The sequence below is a fragment of the Trichechus manatus genome, unplaced genomic scaffold (genome assembly GCF_000243295.1).
Source record: "Trichechus manatus latirostris isolate Lorelei unplaced genomic scaffold, TriManLat1.0 scaffold00128, whole genome shotgun sequence".
Taxonomy (NCBI): domain Eukaryota; kingdom Metazoa; phylum Chordata; class Mammalia; order Sirenia; family Trichechidae; genus Trichechus; species Trichechus manatus.
The window spans coordinates 3,322,780-3,333,701 of record NW_004444064.1 but is presented as its reverse complement, the minus strand read 5'-3'; the positions used below and the strand labels follow the sequence as shown (position 1 = coordinate 3,333,701).

Sequence of the window (10,922 nt, the reverse complement as noted above, 5' to 3'; positions counted from 1 at the left end):
GTTCATTCTAAGCATGAAGGTATCTTGAAGCAAGAAGCCTGACTGCCCTTGCCCGTGGCTCTGGGAAGTGCCCCACCCCCGCGAGGAGAGCCCCCTCAGGAAACACGTTGGGTGAGGCCGTTGTGGGTGGGTCAACACAAGGTGTGAGCAAGTGTGCGAGTGTGTGCTGTGGGTGTGCAGGCGTGTTTGAGTGAGTGTGTTACTAAGAGTATGTGCTTGTGTATGTGAGTGTGTGCCAGTGTGAGTGCGCATTTGTGGGTGTGTTTGTATGGGCATATGTTATGGATTGTACTGTGTCCCGCAGAAATTTGTGTCAACTTGGCTAGGCCATGATTCCCAGCATTGTGTGGTTGCCTACCATTTTGTGGTCTGATGTGACTCTCCTGCGTTTTGTAAATCCTACCTCTATGATGTTAATGAGGCAGGATTAGAGGCAGTTATGTTACTGAGGCAGGACTCAGTCTACAGGATTAGTCTGCATCTTGAGTCAATCTCTTTTGAGATTGAGAAGTGAGCAGAGAGAATAGGGACCTCATACCACCAAGAAAGAACCACCGGAAGCGGAGTGTGTCCTTTGGACCCGGGGACCCTGCGCTGAAAAGCTCCTAGACCAGGGGAAGATTGATGACAAGGACCTTCCCCCAGAACTGACAGGGAAAGCCTTCCCCTGGAGCTGTGCCCTGAATTTGGACTTCTGGCCTCCTAGACTGTGAGAGAATAAATTTGTTTGTTAAAGCCATCCGCTTGTGGTATATCTGTTATAGCAGCACTAGATGACTAAGACAGCATGTAAGCTTGTATGTACGAACGTGAGTGCATGTTTGTGTATGTGAGTGTCTGTGTATGCTTCCACTGCAATACACCCCCACCCCGGGGGTGTACAAACGTGTGACTCAGGGCTACGGCACCCCCAAGCCCAGCCGGGCTCCTGTCTGGGCTGTTTTACAGCAAAGTTCATGGTCTGTGGTTACCATTCACCAAAATCAAACTGAACACCAAGAAATATGAAAGAAATGGACTCTAAAACCTCTTCTGGGCCGAAAAAAAGTGTCTCTGAGTTAAACGATGTCCCTCAGGAATCCAAGGGGCCTGCTTCCCTCCAAGCCCACCCGGGCAGGAGTGTCCAGGAGCTGGGCATGGGTACAGCCGTGGGGCCACAGCCCTCCCCCCTCTCCTGTCCCTCCCGTGTGCATGGCCCCTGGGAAGGCCCAGCCTGTCCACACACTCTCTGTCAGAGCCCACCCTCTGAGAACCAAACTGGCCCCTCCAGGGAGGTGGCACTACCCTGAGAGGGAGGCTTGAGTCAGAGGCCAGAGTCAGGAGCATCCATCCTGTCTCTGAGGCCTTCCTTGCCCGAGGTCACGGCCTTCTCCCTCTCTAAGGAATCTGGAGCTATTCTGGAGCCTGTGATCCCCTAGGGACCCTGGCCAAGGCAGGCAGGACAGTCCCGGGTAGGAGGAACGTCATCCACGTTCCCGCGGGCACTGGGCAGCTGGTTTCCCAGCACAGACAGGGCGTCTTCTGGACTGTGGCTTGTAAACCTGCCCTGCCAGCCTTGGAGCCCACAGGGGCGAATGGGGCGTTTAAAACCCAGGGATTGCTCCGGAAGTCAGCCCACCCGGCCGCCTGGGAGCAGGCAGCGGTGTGGGTAGCTGCTTCTCCCTTTCTTCAGGCAGTGGTCGGGAGTCCCCTGGCCCACGCCTGGCCTCCGCTGCTGTGCGTTTGCTACTTTGTTATTTTAGACCATGGAACGCATGTCCAAAGAGACAGTGGGATGGCAGCGGCCTTCATCCAACCTTTTGGTCCTGTTCCATTGCTGCCTCCCCCACCAAGAACCGCCCCCACCCCTGCACCAGTCCTAAGTCCCTTGCTTTCCTTCTGACTTGGTAGTATTGCCTCTTACTGCAGTCATCATGCATTTCAAATAATTTGCGCTGGGCTGCTAATCTGAGGAGCCCTGGTGGCACAGTGGTTAAGCGCATGGCTGCTAACCGAAGGGTCAGGGTTCGAATCCACCAGCTGTTCCTTGGAAACCCTATGGGGCAGTTCTAGTCTGTTCTATAGGGTTGCTGTGAGTCAGAATCAAACTGACTGCAATGAATTTCGTTTTTTTTTTTTTTGGTTTTGCCAATCTAAAGGTTGGTGGTTTGAGCCCACCCAGTGGTGCCATGGAAGAAAGGCCTGGAGATCTGTTTCTATAAATATCACAGCCAAGAAAACCCTATGGAGTAGTTCTACTCTGTAGCACATGGGGTCGCTATATGTTGGAATCACAACAGGTTTGGTTTTGGTTTACTTTGTTTTACTTGTAACCATAGGAAAAGGATGTCATGTCACACGCCATCTTTTGCAATTTCCTTTTTCTCGTGCAACATATTGCTAAGATGCACCATATGCTTGCGTGTCACTGTTGTTCAACTTATTTTGAGGGCTGTATACTATTCCATGGTATGGAGACGTCAGAGCTGGTTCATTTGGGTTGTTTGGGGGCTTCTGTGATTGTGAACAGTACTGCTACGAGCACGCTTATACACGCCTCCTGTTGTAAATTGAAAGTATACTTAGGAGTAGAATTGTGAGGTCATGGAGTCTAAACGTGAAAGCACACATTGAGGGGATAACGTCACAATATTTGCGCCAGTTTACACCCCCCTAGAAGTGTGTAGGAGATGCTATGAATTTTTATGCTAACACTTGGTATGACCAGATGTTAACATTTTGCAGAACGAATGAGTAGAGTGGTGCTATTGTACTTCTGCTTGTCTTGCCCCTGACAGCTCATGCTTTCCACTTCTCTCTCCTTTATTGTCACTTCTGCTGTGTGCAATGTCCGTCTGTGGCTTTTGCTCATTTTTCCATTGGGATTATTGTAGTTCTCTGTGTATTCTCGATACTGACCTTTTCCCGTTGCATGTATTGTACATATTTTCTCTCTGTCGAAAATTTGTCTTTTGACTTCCTCTAAAGTGTCCTTTGATGAGCAGATGTTCTTCATTGTAACATGATCGAGCATGTCAATATTTTCCTTTCCAGGGGTACTGAATGAGTTCCATTTCCCTCTCCAGATTCACTGCCACTTCTGTACCCCACTCAATGCCCCAATGTCATAAGGCTACATTGCACCTCAACTCCCTTGACCTCGGATTTTGGTGGCTTCATCCACAGGGAGGTGCCAAGAGGAGAGTGGAGAGTGGGAGCAGGGTCGGACTGGGGTATGGACTCGCCTGGTTCCTTCTACCGGCTCGCTGAGGGTTGGGTCAGTGAGTTCCTCCACCAAACCCTAAGCTCTTGTCTGGGCCTCTCCCCAGAGCTCTCTCTTTGGTTCTGGCCAGTGTTCCTCCCTGGTCCCTGGTGCTACCCCATGGTGCTGTATCCTACACCGGGTTCCTAAAATCTACCTGTGCCTCTTTAAGTCATCTCTTCGTAAAATTCTCCACAAAATTTCCATTCTCAGTGTGCTTCCTATTTCTCACCGGGACCCTGACTGGTACAGCCCTTTGTGTGCTATGTTTATGAAATATTTTCCAACCCTGAGGTCGACGAGAGCCACTGCAGGTTTTCTACGTAGAATCTTATGTTTTGTTTTTGACATTTAATTCTTTAATCCACAGGAGATGATTTCATCTTCCATATGAATAACCGTCTTCTCCTGCTCCATTGATGGAGCAGTTTCTCCTTTCCCTGCTGACCTGCTGTGCCATCTGCTCAGTACCAGCATTCCATCCTCGCATAAGTCCGCTCCTGGCTTCTCTATCCAACTCCAGTGCCCATTTTGCTGAACCACGCAACACCTTCACATCACCTCATGTGATGGTTAATATTGTGTGTCAGCTTGGCTGGGTCATGATTTGCAGTGTTTGTATGTGATCACTCCCATGATTGAATCTGCTGTGAGTAGCCAATCAATTGAAAGGGAGTTTCCTTGAGGGTGTGGCCTGCATCTGAATATAAGCAGACGTTCTGGCTTTTTGCTCATTCTGGATCCTGTGGCTGCCTCTTGTTCATCTGGCCTCTGGTTCTTGGGGCTTGAGCTATCAGTGTATCTGCCAGTCTTGTAATTCATCGATCTTCACAGCCTATGAGTGAAGTCCTGAGGCTACATGAATTGGGAGTAGCCTCTATCCTAATCCATGGACTTGGGATGTTCCAGCCTCTACAATCGCATGAGCTGTTTCTTTGATATAAATCTCTCTACATATACATTTATGCGCTTTACTGGTTTTTCTTCTCTAAAGAACCCTGCCTAAGACACCTCAATTACTACAACTTCATAGTGATCTCAACATGTAGCCAGGACATCCCTCTCCACTTCAGAAGTGTCCTGGCTATTCCTGGTCCTTTACTCTTCTGTATACATTTTAGAATGACCTCATCAAGTTCCATAAAATACCCTGTTGGGAGTTTGATCAGAAATGCATTGAATCTCTGCATCCATTTGGGGAGAATTTTCATCTTATAACATGTCCGTATCCACTAACATGGTATGCCTCTCCATGTATTTATGTCTTTTAAAAGTATATCCTATGCTCCCTTTGGCAGCACATATACTGAAATTGGAATGAAACAGAGAAGATTAGCAAGGCCCCCACACAAGGATGGCTTGCAAATTCATGAAGCATTCCATATTTCTGAATCATTGTTTAGGCAGCATCGACTTCTGTTTATGGTGATGGAACATGATGCCCAACATGATTAATGTAATTGATGTCACTAAATTGTACACGTGTAAAATGCTAAGTTGGCATGTTATATATATTCTTACAACAATAAAATGTATACAAAAATATATCTTAATGAAGTTTTGTATTTTCTCTGTAGAGACCTTATGTATCTTTTGTTAGATTTATTGTCAAATACTTGATGTTCTATTGTAAATGTGTTTTCTCTTTTTTGGGGGGCGGTGGTTGTTGGCTGTTGGTATACAGCAATCTAACTACCATTTGTATATTTATATCTAATGGCTTCTTCACTAAAATCTCCTATTATTTATAATAATGTATCTGTGGATTCTTTGGGGTTTTGAATGTAAAAAATCATGTCATCTGCAAATAATGACAGCTTTGCTTTCTCTCTTTTCAATCCTTGTGTGGTGTCATACCAAACACTAGACTCATTTGTAGGTTCTGGGGTAGAATTTACAGGGTGGCAGGTTTCAAATTCGTACAAGACAGACCTTTCCAGCAATTAAATAAAGCAGCACAAAGCAGATGGGACTGTATCATGGTTATCTAGTACTATTATAACAGAAATAACACCAGTGGATGGCTTTAACAAAGAGGAATTTATTCTCTCACAGTTTAGGAGGCTAGAAGTTCAAATTCAGGGTGCCCGCTCCAGGGGAAGGAAAGCTTTCTCTCTCTGCGGGCTCTAGGGGAAGGTCCTTGTCATCGGTCTTCCCCAGTTGAGGAGCTTCTCAGCTCTGGGACCCCAGGTCCAAAGGACGAGCTCCATTCCCGGCGCTACTTTCTTGGTGGTATGAGGTCCCCATGTCTCTCTGCTCATTTCTCTCTTTTATATCTCAAAAGAGATTGACTTAAGACACAACCTAATCATGTAGATTGAGTCCTGCCTCTTTAACACAACTGCCTCTAGTCCCACATCATAGAGGTAGGATTTACAACACATAGCAAAATCACATCAGATGACAAAATGGTGGACAATCACACAATACTGGGAATTGTGGCCTAGCCAAGTGGACACACGTTTTCAGGGGACACAATTCAATCCATTAACAGACTGCCTCCTTAAGTTGTGTTTTCCTCATGAAAGAGACACAGAAAAGGTCAGAATGCGACATTTCTTGGTAGAGGGGAGACTGGGGCACTTGGTGAGGCAGGTCTAGATGACGCCCAAGTGCCCTCTAATGTTGAGATTTTGAGATCGCAGTTTCCTTTATGTCCTCAAGGGCCTTGACCTGGTGGCGATGGTTCTCAGAGTCTAATATCCAGAAGCTGGAAGCATCTAGGGCAGCCTGCCTTACGGTCTGTCTCGTAAGTTCCTGGCTCCCCAAAGAGCAGCGTGCACTGGAGGGCTCTATAGCCTCTCCCTGCCCCAGAGTCTTGAACCTGGAGGCCCACCCAGGGGCACATACTCCCTGGGGCATGTGGCATATGCTCCCCTTTCCTGTCCTTCACCCTCAGCATGGAGGCCAGGCTCTCAGCTTGTCCTCCACCAATGTGCCCCTGCCCAGCAGCCACTCCCCAGACTGGCATATCATCAGAACCACACAGAACCATGTTCTGCAGATTCTGACTCCGAAGGGTCTTGGGCAGAGCCCTGTACTCTGTATTTCTAAAGGCAGTGCTCAGAGTGGTTCTGACCATCAGGGTTCAGCCCCTGCTGGAGGTCATCCTGTGAGCTAATCACACCAATGAGCACTGTGGGACATGTTGGCTGGGGTCCTAGAGGGCCACATGTCCATTATTCACTTGGAGATGAATTTACAGTTCATGCCCCTTAAGGTGAGGGTGGATGGGGCAAAGCCACTATCCTGTGTTAGAAGTGGGAAGGCTGAGGCTGGGAGGCTCCACCTGGATATGAGGGGAGATGTTTCCCCCCATTTATTAGGGAATTCCGGAGCAAGTATTCCTCCCCCACTGCCACCTAAGCCCAAGAGTACTTTCCCTCCACTCCTATGTCGTCTCAGCGGGTACAGGCATCCTTCCCACCCCCTTTGTCTGCCCCTTGACCCTGTCTGACCACCCTGGAAGACGTTCACATTCACAAATAGCTTATTTGTGAGAGAAGCCTGAATACAAGATTCTGTAAGGACTCTGTGTTCTTCTTCCAGAGTTCCCCGGTGGCACAAACAGTTGAGAGCTCGGCTGCTAACCAAAAGGTTGGAGGTTTGAACCCACCCAGAGGCACCTTGGAAGAAAGACCTGGTGATCTACTTTTGAAAAATCGGCCATTGAAAACCCACAGAACACAGTTCTACTCTGACGCACATGGGGTCACCATGAATTGGAGTCAACTGAACAGCAACTGCTTTGGGCTTTGTTTCCACTTACAGCACTTGCTTCATCACAACCACACCACAATGGGATAACTAACTGCACGTCCTATCATTGGGGTCAGGACGCTTAGGAATGACCAGTACTGCCATCCGCCAGCCAAGAGGAAAGCAAGGAAGGGGAAAACAGAGGAGCTCCATCCATGCCCAGCAGAGCTCGGTCTTCAGACACTTCTTGGCCAAGGCCATGGTTCACGTGGCTACATTTTTCTGTATATTATGCAGCTCCCACACTATGTCTTAGGTCTGGCTGCCTGGCCTGGTTCCCTTGTCCTTTTACCGTAAATGAAATTAAGACAAGATAAAGGTGTATATTAGGGAGTCTTTGCATGGACTTGTCAAGTGGCCTGGTGAAAATGTTCTGCTGCTGGAAATAGCTGACTCGTGCTCAGCCTCAAGGCTGAGAGAGAAAATCAGCTTCAGACTTTGAAAACATCTCCTAGGGCCACCACCACGAGGCAGACGGAGCCTGAGCTGGTGACTGAACGGGAGTCAGCTGGAAGGTATGCCAGGTCTTGTCGGCCTCCAGACTATGAAAGGAGCTGGCTCCACAAGGTCGGTGACACGTCCTAGCCTACCTGGGCGTGTGCTCCTTCCTTCCCTTCTCCATCCTTCTTGCAAAAGCCCCTGAGGGAGGCTGAAGGAGAGAGAAGGGATGGGCTCGGCAGGAAAACAGGAAAAGGGGAAGCAGATGGAGGAGCTGGGTGAGGGCTCGGAGGACAGAGGGGCCGGTGGAGTGGGGAGGGGAGGAAGGAAAAGGGTGAGTGGGGAGGGGCTGGGGAAGCAGAGTGCAGCCACAGAGCCATGAAACCACGGGCAGGCAAGGGCATCCGTTGTGGGTTGAATTGTGTCCCCAAAATATGTCTTGAAGTCCTGGCCTCTGTACCTGTGGATGTGATCCTGTTTGGAAATAAGGTTTTCTCTGTTATATGAATGAGGCCACACGGGAATAGGGTGCATCCTAAACTTAATCCCTTCTGAGTTATAAGAAGAGCAGAATAGACACAGACAGACAGACAGACAGACACACACACACACACACACACACACACACACACACGGGAAGAGGAAGGCAGCTGATGGAGGCAGATGCATCTACAAGCCCAGGAATGCCAAGGATTGCTGGTGCGGTGGTTAAAGCGCTCAGCTGCTAACCAAAAGGTCGGCTATTGGAACCCACCAGCTGCTCCGCGGGACAAAGATGTGGCCGTCTGCTGCTGTAAAGATTAAAACCCACTGCTGTAGAGTTGATTCTCATTCATATAGACCCTATAGGGTTTCCAAGGCTGTAAATCTTTGTGGAAGCAGACTGCCACATCTTTCTCCCATGGGGCAGCTGGTGGGTTCGAATCACTGACCTTTTGGTTAACAGCCGACCGCTTTACCCACTGCACCACTAGGGCTCAGGAAAACCTGTGGGGCAGTTCTACTCTGTCTTATAAGGTCGCTATGAGTCGGAATCAACTCGACGGCAATGGGTTCTAGAAGCTGAAATAGATAAGGAAGGACCTTCCATGGGAGCCACGCCCTGAAGTTGGGCTTGGAGACCCCTGCACTGTGAGACAGTACACTTCTGCTCTTTAGAACCTCCCGCTTGTGGTATTTCTGTTGTGGCAGCACTAGAAGACAACATCTGAGCCACTCGCCCACCCTTCCCAGGCTCAGTCCCATCACTAACGCCCACTGCCCCCAGCTCGCTGTTCTACAGTCCTGGATCTGACAGTCCTACCCCCGTCCCTATCTGTTTTCAGGTCCCGAAGCCTCCCAGTACCCTCAAACCTCCTTTCATAAGTTAAGGGGCCAGGAGAGCTCAGATGTTCCCATAGAAGCACCCGATGGCAGAGGAGGGGCAATCCGGTTTTGGGGGCCCTTCTTCAATTACACAGTATCCCAGAGACTTCATAGTTTCTCTTAAAAATTCACTCCCATTTTGCAATTCTTGTCTTAAGAGTTTTATGTGCTTTTTAAATTGTGACATGCATCATACGTTCAGACGTGTTCACGATGCAAATGTGTAGTTTAAAGAACAATAACACAGCAATCGCCCAAGCACGCTGCTATCTTAGTTTGGTTGCCCCAGAAGCAGAGCCTGAGACACTGCTTCCAGTTGAGGGGTGACCGTAGGAGACAGGCCGGGCAGCAGAGGAGTGATGGAGGGTGTGGCATCAAGCCGGCTGCCGGCCCAGACCTCAGTTCAGTTGGAGACCCCTGGGGTCTACTGTAGACCATAAGGCTCAGAGTCACCCACCTGTTGGGCAAGGGCGCTGAGTGTCTGAGCAGATTGAGGTGCTCTGGCCCACTGTGTGTATCAGAGGAAGCCATGGGCAAGAGATGGAGCCACAGGCAGTGCCCTGGTCTGCAGGGTGCCGGGTGTGGTCAGGCCCTGGAGGTGTGGGTGAGGCCCCAAGAGCATCTGCTGCACCTGCCACCTTGGCAAGTAGACCATCCCCACTCCCTACGGGCTTCCCCTGTTCCCCGGTTGCTTTTCATTATGGTTTCACCCCACGTGCGTGCATGCTTTTATATAATTTAGTTTTGCTTCTTGCGCTTTATGAAAAAGAAATTGTGTGTCTGTCTTCGTCTGCTACTTTCTCCCTCACTATTCTGTTTTTGACGCTCATTCATGTTGGCGCCTGTTTCTTGTATTACTTAAGATACAGTCAGGAAAACAGAGTCCACATTAGGCAGCTGAGCACAGGGATCGTAAAGCAGGGAGCTAGACACAGAGGTGGGAAGGGGCTGGCACAGCAAGCGGGGGTGATGAGGCAACCAGAGGTGAGCAACAGTGGGGACCACTACTGACCCCTCTCCCTCCCTGGGCTGAAGGAAGCAAGAGAGGAGCCAGGAGCTGGAGCTGGAGCTGGAGCTGGAGCTGGAGCCAGAGCCACCTGCCAGGAGGCAGGTCCCTGGGGGAGATGCGCCAGTAACTGACAAGCCTCTGCAGCAGAGACAGAAGTGCCCCAGCTTCCCCTTCCTCCCTCCTTCCAGTCTCCTGCAGGTACCCCAGCGACTGAAACCAGCAGATAGCCAATTGGCCGGGGAGCCTGGGACATGTAGTTTGTAGGTACAGAGCAGACGAGATGAGGGGAGATTGGGGGACGGGTCTGAGCACAGGCAGGCACGCGTCTGGAGCTCTTCCATCTTCAAGTCTGAGAAGTCTCCCATCGCAGAAAGACATTTGGTTACCTTCAGTTTTTTGTTTGCAAACAGTGCTGCTATAACCCTGTGCATGTGACCCAGCGCACACTTGCCAATAAAGGAAACCAAAAATTATGAAGCAATACTGACCCTCATAGTGTGGGATGCTTGTTGATATACTCTGTTCTGGTTTCATTATTATTATTTATAGTGCTTGTATCCCACTAAATTGATTTTGTCATTCATTAATGGGTCACCACCTGCCGTGGTGATAGACGGAGAAAAGATTGAAGTTGTCAAGAATTTCATTTTACCTGGATCCACAATCAACGTCCACGGAAGCAGCAGTCAAAAAATCAAACGACGTATTGCATTGGAGAAATCCACTGCAAAAGACTTCTTTAAAGGGTTAAAAAGCAAAGATGTCACTTTAAAGACTAAGGTGTTCCTGACCCAAGCCATGGTATTTTCAATCCCCTCATATGCATGTGAGAGCTGGACAATGAATAAGGAAAACCGAAGAAGAATTGATGACTTTGAATCATGGTGCTGGTGAAGAATACTGAATATATCATAGACTGCCAGAACAAACAAATCTGTCTTGGAAGAAGTACGGTCAGAATGCTCCTTAGAAGTGAGGATGGCAAGACTTCATCTCATATACTTGGACATGTGATCAGAAGGGATAAATCTCTGGAGAAGGACATCATGCTTGGTAAAGTAGAGGGTCAGCAAGTAAGACGAAGACCCTCCAGGAAATGGATTGACACAG

At 48.9% G+C, this 10,922-nt stretch overlaps 1 non-coding gene across 1 annotated transcript; it reads left to right on the top strand.

Annotated features, from left to right (window-relative positions):
- Positions 1 to 4,523: 4,523 nt before the first annotated feature.
- Positions 4,524 to 4,630, top strand: LOC111822095 (U6 spliceosomal RNA). Its single transcript, XR_002825376.1, has one exon. It is a non-coding gene; the product is annotated as a U6 spliceosomal RNA (small nuclear RNA).
- The last annotated feature ends 6,292 nt before the right edge of the window (positions 4,631 to 10,922 follow it).